Raw genomic sequence first — 12,401 nt, 5'->3', positions numbered from 1 at the left:
TTTTTATTCTTAGGGTTTTCTCTTTTTTTCATCCTCCTCCTTTTTCTGCACTAAGGATGAAAAGCAGACGTGACCAGAGTCCCTTAGCGTATTTCATGTGTCCAAGCAGGTTACCGGCAGCTCCAGGGAGTCTGGACACTCTGCCAACAGACACGCACACACAAACAAACACACACACACACACACGCACACACAAACACACACACACACACACACACGCACACACAAACACACACACACACACCCACACACTGCACATGCATAGAGAGAGTGTGTGTACAACATCCTTCATGTATCTTTCCCTGGTTGGGCATGACAGTCCATTTCAGAGGCCAACAATCCTCATCAGAAAGCAGCTAGCTGGGCATAAGGGAGGGTCTTCTCCAGTTGAGGATGGGAGAGATGGATTCCTCCTACTCCATGCTTTATGGAACAACAGACACTAACAGGCTAATAAACATTCGTTTACGGAGCCAACCTGCCTGCAGCCCCAGCCCCAGCTCAGCCCAGACATACCCAGCACCACTACTGTGTGCTTTACGAGGGTGTCATTTTAAACCCAGACAGCTAGTGTGGCCTGACATAGATCAGAGCAGCTCCTACAGCGCTCCGACAGACAGAGTCACGGCCCACGCCATAAATCCAGCACTCTCTAATAAAGCAATAAAAGACCATTAAAAGTCAGCGTCCCTTAGGATACAGATATGGATGGGAGACAAACAGTGGGTCCAGACACCTAACTCGCATCCTTACAGTATGTTGCTACTTTAGATGCATCCACTATACTGTAGACAGCTGGGAGACTGTATAAACATCTGAAACCTGTGTCTGTCTTTGCTACTGTAGTAAGCATTTCGCTGTTAGTCAACGCCTGTTGTTCACGAAGCATGTGACAAATAACATTTGATTTGCAACTCTTTCATTTCATGCCAAGGGCAGTGATTGTACATTCTGGTAAGCACCGTGAGTCAACACTGTAGTGAAAGAACAGTATGTATGTCCTCACTGTGCTGCTTACTGACTACTCTGTCTGTTTTCACCGAGACACTTCCTTGCTTCTTTCCCTCCTCCATTCTTTCTTTCCTTCTTTACATCCTTCCTCCTCTCCCTCCCACCCTTTCTTCCTTACCTGTATTCCTTCCTTCTTTGTCTCTCTCTCTCTATTTGTTCTCCCTCTCCTCTCTCTGTCTTGGACTTTCCTTCTCTCTCTCTCCTTTTCTATATATTTATCTATCTCTTTTCTCTCTCTTTTTTGTCCATCTTTCATCTCATCTCTTCTATTTGTGTTCACCCCAAGGAAGTGAAGGATCAAAAGGACTAGAGGTTCTGAGAGAGGCGGTGAACTACACTATACAGCGAGCAGGGGTAGTTACAGAAGGTGTGATGAAAGATATAGAGAGAATGTTCAACAATTAGTCACTGAATCACTGATCGCTGTTCCAACACCTCGGAGAGAGAGAGAGATTGAGAGTCAGTCTTCCGCGGCATATCGAGCAACTTCAGAGCAAACAAAGCCAAAAGAAGCCCTGACAGGCAAATAGCCCGAGAACCAAAGCAATTCATTGTGCTTTGTGTCCAAATTATGATTAATGGAAAATAAACAACCTTGATGTAGAGCTAGGTTTGATTTTCTATGCGCGGCGCCACAGCCCCTCTGAAGTTGAGCTAATCCTGGGTCTTTAGCGGTGAGGAATGCACTGGGCTCATTGACTCCTCCACCCAGCTGGCTATGTGCTGTATGCCTATGGACCAGACCAATCAATGGGCCTTGTCTCATGGAGAGAGGAGAGGGGGCTGAGTCCTCGGCCCTAAGCCCTCACACACACGGCCAACATCCTGATTATTTCAGGCCCCTCTGCTGCTAATGACCAGGCTGGTACCGGCTAGCACGTAATTATATTAATGACTAAATGTGCCACGCATGCAAATGGGCGGGCCAGGGAGAGACAGAGGCTGGAGAGAGGGGTGGAGAGTTGGGGGGAGAAAGGTATGGGGGGGAGAGAAAGAGAGAGGGGGGTTGGAGAGCGAAAGAGAGAGAGACTGATCAATGTTCATTTTACAAAGTCACTGAGACGTGTCAGTGGTGTCAATAAGTGAATTAATTTGTCTGTGGGTCTGACACCATATTGCTCTGTTCCCCTCGAGACGAGAGGCCTCTAACCCACACACTCATACACATGCACAATGTGAACGCTAACACACACACACACGCGCACACATCCCGAGACAAAAACACAACACACAAACACAAACACATTAAATGACGTCTCATCCTCTAACATCCCCCGAGCAGGACGTTGTCCACTGATCCTGTGAGTGACATCAGTCCTCCTCTGAGACAATCTCCTGACCAGTGGCAGCCTGGAGCTCTCATTACAAAGCCATCACTTCAAACACACTGCCACAATACTCAGAGAGAGAGCGAGACACACGCACACACACACACACACACAGTACGAACCTCCCTCACTAATGCACACACAATAGACAACACTCATCACATTCTCTTACAGGCACACATACTCACCAACAGAGGAAGAACAAATCATCTTCCATCTTTCCCTTTCAGTCTTTAGTCCCACAGGTCTAAATCCCCCCAACAGCCTGTAGTACTGCTCTGGGTGCTGTTGTGGCTGACTGGTTTGGGCTCTAGCAGTGGAGTTAGCCCTCATCAGTGGCCCCGTGGTAAGTCTACACTGGGAGCCTTTAATAATCACCCACACACACAATGTCGCTCACGCGTACCCGCACATCTGCCAGCTGCCACAGCGGCAGATTGCATCCTGGGTGATATATACTGCACCATGGGTAGAAGCTGTGACTGTTCAATTACAATCATTACCGTTGCTTACAGGGGATCTGTCACCATCACAATTCATGGTATTATTGCACGATGAAAATTAGTTTTTTTTTTACTTTGAGTCCAAAAAAGTATCATACGATTAAAATGGTGCTCTTTTCTGAGGGATATGTGAGATTACAGAGAAACACTTTCATAGACTTTGCTGATAAGAAACGAAAGTCTGTACAAATGTGAGATTTGGGGATTTTTTTGTTGTTGAGGGAAGTGGGTTGATTCTGTGGTCAGCCTACATCTGGACTGAATACATTTAAGAAGTTGTTATTTTCTTTCAACCTCAAAACTCACACTTGCAGAATTACATTACCTGCACAAACAAACACCTACCTTCGTGCTTTCTCTTTCTAAATCTAAGCCAGCCATGTTAGATTGGCCTGAGCCAAACAGCCCTGCCGGAGACAACAGCACCTGCGACTCCATTATGTAGTGTGAGGGTGGACATCACAGAACCCTGGGAAGCAGTGGAACACACGCAGAAGAAACGAAGGAGAACCAGCTCAACGGACCACAGTGCAATATCTCTCTCCTCCCTCTGTTCTGCCTCTGTCCTCCAGGGCTCACCTTCCTCATTCACACACTTCTTTTCTAGGCTGTTGCACACCACACATTTTCATCTCCCTAACTGTATTACTGCAGCCTCCTGGGGCACAGAGACTTCACACACTCAGCGAGAGAGGGGGGGATAAGAGGAGAGAGAATAGCAGAGAGCAAGAGGGCGAGGGAAAGTGAGAGAGAGAGAAATACAGAAAGAGAGATGGGGATGGAGATGAGGGAAGAGAGAGTACCAGAGAGAGGAATACAGAAAGAGAGAGGGGGAGGCAGATAATGGAAGAGAGAGAGAGAGAGAGAGAGAGAGAGAGAGAGAGAGAGAGAGAGCGAGCGAGTGAGAGTGAGACATGGGGAGAGAGTAGCAGAGAGAGAGAGGGGGAAGATAAGGGGAGAGAGTAGCAGAGAGAGAGAGGAGAGAACACAGGGGATTCAATCTTTCTTCAATGGGATTCCTTAACTAATCACTCTCTTTAAAGAGGCTCCCTTTGATTCACCAAAGCAAAAGGGCTAAAGGGATTTCTAATTCACACATCACACTGTTGGACACGACACGGTCGCCCTGTTGCACAGTTAACCAGGCTTCTTCTGAATGCTGTGCCCTTTGACCTTTACCCTTACCATGGCTCCTCTTCGTGGCAGGGGTTGTGTCCTCCGCCTCCTGCTGCTCATGGCACAGGCACAAAGACTTCCTCTAATGTTAATCTGCCCTGCCCTGCCCTACCTTCCTCCAGAGGTGACACTGCTCTCTGGCTGCACCCTCCATCTCAGCCTGGCTCTGATGGAAGGTTTTGTGCAGCTCCTGATCTGCATTAGGCTGTGCTTGACTCTGATCTCTCTCTGCAGTCTATCCAGTACAGTATGGTACGGTTCGGCCAGAAGAGGAAAGGATGAATGGCCATCAGGACCAATCTCACTTACAAATGAGAGGCCTCCCTCTCTCACTCTCTCTTTCTGCCTTCCTGCTTGGAGGATCTCTCCTCTCCTCCTCTCCTCCTCTCTGGATTGCACTGCATCAATAACAGGGGCTCACAGTGAATCTGCTAATGCCAGTGTAGAGCTGATCTCAGATCTGTCACACTGCTACCCATGATGCCTGCGTTATTTATCTAGTGGATCACCCAGGAGTGGATGGCCTGTCTCCCTCCCTGCCCGCTCAGCCTTGTACTCATCAGAAATGCACACAATACACTCCTCCTTATTCACAATCACTCAGCCAGATAAATCCCCTGTAGGGAAAGGATGGGGGTGTCATGCCATGTAGGGGCCTCACAGAATAGGCCTTATCCCTCTCTGGTGGGTGTCCTGAGAGGGCAGTGATGAGTCTGGATGTGGGAGGGGGTTTGGGGAGGGGGTTTGAAAGATGGAATTGGACCGCAGAGGCTGAAAGAGACAGTGGGGAAGCCACACTGTAAGCAGAATAGAGATATTCTGGTAAGAATCCTCATCGTAAAATTATGCCCATACACAAGGTGTGTGTGTGTGTGTGTGTGTGTGTGTGTGTGTGTGTGTGTGTGTGTGTGTGTGTGTGTGTGTGTGTGTGTGTGTGTGTGTGTGTGTGTGTGTGTGTGTGTGTGTGTGTGTGTGTGTGTGTGTGGCGAGCGTGTGCGTGCGGCGAGCGTGTGCGTGTGTGCGGCGAGCGTGTGTGTGTGTGTGTGTTGATGATGGTTCAGTGAAAGAAGAGGCCAGGTTTGCTAGAGTAATCTCCTTGAGATCACTAAGAGATTAAGAGAGTACTGCACATTAAGAGAGTGCTGCAGGCAGGGAGGGAGACAGGCCATCCACTGTCAATGAGAATTAAGTCCCCAAACCTTTCCTCTCACTGGGGCCCTCTCCATCTCCCCCTCTGCTCTGCACTAATGACACGGTCTCTGCAGAGTGCCACTACCGCACAGAGAAACAATGGGGAAATAATTACACTCTCTATACTGTACAAATTGCAGAGCAGAAGAGAGAGAAGAGTGGCGAGGAGGTGGTGGGGAGGAGGATGGTGGGATGACTAACAATTACAACATAATAGGGGTTGGCTCTCATTACTGCTCCTATTAACATGCACCAAGTCATTTACGTCTTAGTGTGTGTGTGTGTGTGTGTGTGTGTGTGTGTGTGTGTGTGTGTGTGTGTGTGTGTGTGTGTGTGTGTGTGTGTGTGTGTGTGTGTGTGTGTGTGTGTGTGTGTGTGTGTGCGTGCGTGCTCCCTGCCCGCTCGTGTCTCTGCTCCCTCTCTATTCCCACCTGATCAGGATCCATGCGTAGTCCGGTGAAAAAGAGCCTTATCAGCGGATCAGTCTTGCGGACCACTCAATAGGTACTAAGCAGCACAGATCCCCGACCGATCGCTTATTTAACCTTGCAGTGAACACTGCATCAATCTCACCTCAATCTCTGCCCTTACTGCGAACACATTCAAAGGACAGTGGTTTGGATTTTTCTGAAGTTCACTCGGTTTTAAGACAGTCTATTGCAATTCAGTGCAACGGTTTCGATTCAGCAATCTAAAGTAAACAGGAATCCAAAGTGACTTTTATGGTCAGAGTGTGAGGATAATTTGTTTAATTCCAGTATTTTTCTCTAAAACAGTCCTCTCACAGAGTGGTCATTGGACAAATTGGCCATACTGTAGAAAACCAGAACATCAAAGTTTCCCCTTACCGATCACCACCCCTCCTCTGTGCTGCACGACAAACGGTAGCCTGCCTAGTACCTGCCTACCTCTTCTAAAAGCAAAGTCTTCTCATGACCCTGGTCCTATTTCATTAGCCTATCATTGACCGTCCGAGTCCATGGAACAGTCACGGAACAAACAAGAAAGCAGGTAATCTATTCAAATCAATGCAAGGAATTAAGAATGAAAAATAACATCTTACCTAAATCTATAAAACCGATGGCATAATCAAATTGTTTAGGAATCAGGGATAGCACGCTTGCTGTGTGTTGCTTTTTCTTCACTCCACTGAATCCGGTTTCCGACTACAAGGCAATCCTTCGAGCTCCCTGTCCACCTAGCGGAGCCGGCCACTCTCTGGCAGCGGGGTGGGCTAAAGCCGGGGTGCCACCGCACCGGAGCCGGGTGAGCTGTCTGAGTTTGCTTATCGACTGGATCCACCCTCTAGTTATTATACTGCGTCCCATAATAGATGGAACCAAAAGAGGACAGTGACATAGACATGGGAAGGTTACTCATTCATGGCATAAAAAAAGTCACCAAAAGTGAATAAATCCAAACACGAGAACACAGACTCATGTTTTCTAAACGTTCCACACAAGTTAATTGTGTTATTGGCAATGGTCCCCCGCCAATGCCCGTAAGACGGGTCCGCTAGCGGCTGGAGATGCGAGAGTGATGGTGATGGTAGAATGATAGTTGCGCTCCCCGTGCGCGCTCCTCCCGAGCTGATATCGATTTGACATGAGAATTGTGAGGCTGTCTTCCCCGTTCTGAACACTTTCGCTGCGCCCGCCCCATTTACCATGTCTCAAGTATACGTTCACTGATGTCATAGTTTACAAGTAGCCAAGTGAGGGATGTGCTGAAATGACGGCATCGGCAAGTCCAAGGAGAAAATCAAGAGGCAAGAGATGATTACGAGATGAATGCAATCCAAAAGTCTTGGCAGCTGCTCAACTGACCGATTGAATCGATTACACTTAGCATCACACAATAGGTCGGCTCGCTTCCACACTTCGATCATCATATAACAAACGGTGGTTAATATCAACAGCATAGGCCTACTTGAGTCTGTGCCCACGCGCGTAGGTGTGTAAATGTCAACCCCCAAGGTGATTAAACAACAAAATTGAATCACCGCCGTCTCACAGATATGCTCCAAGATTTAGGCCTATGCTATCAATTATTTGATCCCTGGAATATTCTATGAAGGCTTTGCGATTGATTGCTTAGCGCTGTATTTATAGTCATTAGGCTTTGGCCAGATCGATGTCCGCTAACGACCCAGATGCAGGAGGATCGGCTGCAGGATTTGATATGTTGCAGATGTTTTCCACGTCAGGGATTCGAGGGCATATCATATATGGGGGTCCTTGTCTTTCTGTTCACTGTGTCTACACAGCTTGCTTTTACATTGATCGAATAGATGAAACATAGGCCTACAGTTAGCCTATGTTGCAATACTGAAGCTTTGATGGAGAGAGCATGAAATAAAATACATTTTGAGTGTGCTCAGATAAACACGTGGCTAGGCCCGGCCGGTGCAATTCAGCTAGTACAATCAATCTCTCGTGGCGACTACTTTCCATCATCGAGTAGTCTACACTTCCCCTGTCCAGACATTTATCTAATAAAATATTTACCACAAACAACATCGCTAAGCTCGGGGCTGGACGTTTTACTTTTTTTAGGAGGGGAGGGGGGGCTGAAGGCAGCCGGCGGCTAGAATGTGAGCTGTAAGGTTGCAGTTGAAGCAAAGTGTAGGCTACCTCTGTCTTCACATATCACCTAATCGCATGGTCACTCATTGTCTCATTGTCACTTATTATCTCGGTCTGATGAGGTTATCGGCTAACCTGGACTAAAACTAGTCCTACATTTATAATTCTACCTGTCTGCATCAAATATACATTTTCAATATGCCTAAGAAGATATTGCATGTGCTACTTTGAATCAAATCAAAGTGTATTTGTCACGTGCGCCGAATACAAATCAAATCAAATGTATTTATATAGCCCTTCTTACATCAGCTGATATCACAAAGTGCTGTACAGAAACCCAGCCTAAAACCCCAAACAGAAAGCAATGCAGGTGTAGAAACACGGTGGCTAGGAAAAACTCCCCACAACAGTGAAATGCTTACTTACAGGCTCTAACCAATAGCGCAAAAAGGGTGTTAGGTGAACAATAGGTAAGTAAAGAAATAAAACAGCAGTAAAAAGGCAGGCTATATACAGTAGCGAGGCTATAAAAGTAGCGAGGCTACATACAGACACCGGTTAGTCAGGCTTATTGAGGTAGTATGTACATGTAGATATGGTTAAAGTGACTGCATATATGATGAACAGAGAGTAGCAGCAGCGTAAAAGAGGGGTTTGCGGAAGAAGTAGAGACATCCCTCTGTTGAGTCAGTGAGGGAAACTGCAACATTAGATGACATCAAAAAACAATTTGAAGCCTGTAGTGTTTGATGTGTCAGCGCTTTCCATGGTCATGGTGGGTGGCTGGACACAATGCAGATAGCCCGGTTAGCCAATGTGCGGGAGCACTGGTTGGTCGGCCCAATTGAGGTAGTATGTACATTACCATGGGAAGCGCTGACACATCAAACACTGCAGGCTTCAAATTGTTGATTGATGTCAGCTAATGTTGCGGTTTCCCTCACTGACTCATAGGGATGTCTCTACTTCTTCCAATAGAGGTAGCCTACATGAATGAACACAATGTAGGACCGCGGACAAAGACAGAGGCGCACGATAGGACTTCAGCACCATGGACAGCTCCCTCGTGAAGACTCCAAACCCGCTGTTGTCTGCGTTGGCTCAGTTGTCAGATCAGATCAGCCACCAAGATATTTTGACAAAAATATGTGAAAATCCAGCTAATGTGATTTGAGGAATATGAACCCAGCGTTCAGCGATGTGGATGTGGGGCCTTTTAGCAGAAGAGTGAAAACGACTAATGGGTTCATTTCAAACTCCTGACCATTCCGTTAATATTATTTCATCAAAAGCACTTATCTCATCTTCCACAAACGGCCAGGTTGTATTGGAAAGAACCAAATTGAGAGAAAAAAAAAACACTTTGCTGGGCATCAAGTTTTGAGGTTAAATGTGAAATTAAATGTAAGCCTATGCCATCTCGGTGCATGGTACTGTAGACAAACAGGTATTTTCAGCCAGGGCAGTGATTTCAAAAGAGACGAAGCCAAGGTTATCATAAAGACATATGTTTTATATTTATAATATCTTTCAACTTCATATATCCCATTTGGGATGAAAAGAGTTGATGGAAGAAATACTGCTGAATGGGTAAGAGTGGAGTAAAGGGCGTCTCGGGTTCCAGAGACCCAGGTTAATAGGATCCCTTCTGGGACTATTTCCCCCCAGAATCGTTGCCTAAGAGAGAAAAACATGGAAATATCTGGTCATAACTTGAAGAATATTTTTTCCCACTCAATCAATATTTCCAAATTTATCCCCTGAAAGAGAATGTTTTCCTGCTTTGTTGGACGCCTGTAGAAGTGGTGAGGTAAGACGAGCACACTGTAATTGATTTATCTCTGCTTAGTGGTGAGACATGTTTTTTTATAAGATACATTTGATGGATATTGTGCAAAAAGACCAGGGGAAATGGACGAAAGAGGAGATAGATGATGAAAACTAAATCAAATCTATGGCCTGGGTAGAAAAGACATGAGCATAGTATGATAAAGAAGTGAGCTAACAAACAAGACTAGATAGGCCTAGACAAGTTAGTTAAATGGCAAAACAAGGGATGCAATGCTTATTGATTTAATGATCTCTGTGGGTATTAGGTGGCATTAGGCCTATATACACTACATTACCAAAAGTATGTGGACACCTGCTCGACGAACATCTCATTCCAAAATAATGGGCATTAATTAATATACTTTTCTGCTATAACAGCCTCCACTCTTCTGGGAAGGCTTTCCACTAGATGTTGGAACATTGCTGTGGGACTTGCTTCCATTTAGCCACAAGAGCATTAGTGAGGTCAGGCACTGATGTTGGGCAATTAGGCCTTGCTCACAGTCAGCGTTCCAATCCATCCCAAATGTGTTCGATGGGGTTGAGGTCAGGGCTCTGTGCAGGCCAGTCAAGTTCTTTCACTCCGATCTCCACAAACCACTTCTGTATGGACCTCGCTTTGTGTACGGGGCATTGTCATGATGAAACGGGAAAGGGCCTTCCCCAAACTGATGCCACAAAGTTGGAAGCACAGAATCTTCTAGAATGTCATTGTATGATGTAGCATTAAGATTTCCCTTCACTGGAACTAAGGGGCCTAGCCCGAACCATAAAAAACAGCCCCAGACCATTATTCCTCCTCCGTCAAACTTTACACTTTGCACTACGCATTCAGTCAGGGAGTGTTCTCCTGGCATCCGCCAAACCCAGATCCGTCCGTCGGACAGCCAGATGGTGAAGCGTGATTCATCCACAGGAGGTTGGTGGCACCTTAATTGAAGAGGACGGGCTCATAGTAATAGCTGGCATCAAATACATCAAACACATGGTTTGATACCATTCCATTGGCTCCGTTCCAGCCATTATTATGAGCCGTTCTCCGCTCAGCAGCCTCCACTGGATTCATCACTCCATGGAAAGCGTTTCCACTGCTCCAGAGTCCAATGGCGATGAGTTTTACACCACTCCACCCGACGCTTGGCATTACGCATTGTGATCTTAGGCTTGTGAGCGGCAGCTCAGTCATGGAAACCCATTTCATGAAGCTCCAGACGAGCAGTTCTTGTGCTGACATTGCTTCCAGATGCCGTTTGGAACTCTGTAGTGAGTGTTGCAACAGAGGACAGACAATTTTTTTACCCATTACGCGGTTCAGCACTCGGTGGTCCCGTTCTGTTAGCTTGTGTGGCCTACCACTTCGCGGCTGAGCCGTTGTTGCTCCTAGAGGTTTCCAATTCACAATAACAGCACTTCCAGTTGACTGGGGCAGCTCTAACTGACCTGTTGGAAAGGTGGCATCCTACGACGGTGCCACGTTGAATATGGAGATTGCACATATTTGTGTATATATAGTGTATTTCCCTTGCATTGGCAATGAAACATCGATCCTCAAAAGCCCAACTGGTAAAACTGCAGTGCAATAATTCTCCCTAATCTAGTCTGAATCACTGGATGAAATGTGCCGTAATGACTTTACGCACATCACACTTCGCCATGATTAAGCCATAGGCTCTCTTTGAATGAGCACTCCCTCTCCTTGCATATTTCAAGCTCATTTCTCCCCCCATATGGCACACATTAAGAGCAACAGAGGAGGCGGTAATTCAACACCTCCAGGGTAGACACACATCATTACTTCTAACACGAAATAAGGCCACCCAAGCAGCCCTGTTTAGAAAGCACCATGTGGGACACCTGAAGAAAAGATCCAAAAGTCGCTGTCATAAGTGCTAATGGCTAAAGCTCATAGATAACGATTGGGGATATAACTGCACCAAAAGACCATAACTCACCCAGCACATGCTTCGATCCTAATTACACACTGGAGGTTCGCATACTCACTGAATGGACCACCGCGGGTTTCCAATGGTCTCTCTCTCTTTCTCTCTCTCACACACACACACAACTGACATTTTGATTTTCTGAGTTAATTAACAATGTTCATATACTAATAAAATAAAGACAACACTTCTAAAATTCTATTTCACCTCATAGCATGTCTAATTTAGATTTTCGCACAAATGAAAATGTGGCACTAACTCACCCATTGGTTGATGTTTCATCATTCTCTCAGCGAAGAGTTCGTATTCCACTAGCCAGCCGACATGCACCTGCAGTTAGAAGCCTGCTAGCGGCAGGCGGACGAGATATTCCCACCGTCATCGTAGGCAGATGAAGCACGAGTTTGAGTGAGAAGCTAACTGAAACTAGTTAGCTTTAGAAAATCTGGAGTAGATCTAACTTGCTTCGTAGGATACCCCTCTGCTCTCTGCTGCCATGAAGGTTATTGAGGGCATACATCCCTGGTTTCCCCACTTTTGATCCCCCGCATAGAAATTCTTATTTTATTTGAGGTCACTGGCCGTAACCTGACCCGACCCATAAATAGTGTTCATCCCAGACAGGCTGTCAATATTGGGAAAGTTCAGCCACAACATCTGTCAAGAGCAGCTCATATAGGCCTGCCTACATGATATTTTCTGTGTTAGTGTTTTGAACGGGGTACAACTGCTGACAACCCTTTAGAACATCAGCTACGTAGCCCGATTCATATTTAAGAGCTAGCCTAGCCTTCATCATATGATAATCAACTGACTAAAACCTGACCCAGATTACAC

At 46.2% G+C, this 12,401-nt stretch overlaps 1 protein-coding gene across 1 annotated transcript in view; it reads right to left on the bottom strand.

Annotated features, from left to right (window-relative positions):
• Positions 1–6,829, bottom strand: part of LOC106583040 (chemokine-like protein TAFA-4) — a 53,867-nt gene extending 47,038 nt beyond the window's left edge. Inside the window, exon 1 of the mRNA XM_014166795.2 lies at positions 6,273–6,829. The gene's annotated coding sequence lies outside the window, so the exon portion shown is untranslated. The remainder of the gene's footprint in view (positions 1–6,272) is intronic.
• Between the last annotated feature and the right edge of the window lie 5,572 nt (positions 6,830–12,401).

Source organism: Salmo salar, chromosome ssa22 (genome assembly GCF_905237065.1).
Source record: "Salmo salar chromosome ssa22, Ssal_v3.1, whole genome shotgun sequence".
Classification (NCBI taxonomy): Eukaryota; Metazoa; Chordata; class Actinopteri; order Salmoniformes; family Salmonidae; genus Salmo; species Salmo salar.
The sequence above is the reverse complement of the archived record's forward strand: the minus strand, read 5'-3'. Positions and strand labels throughout refer to the sequence as shown.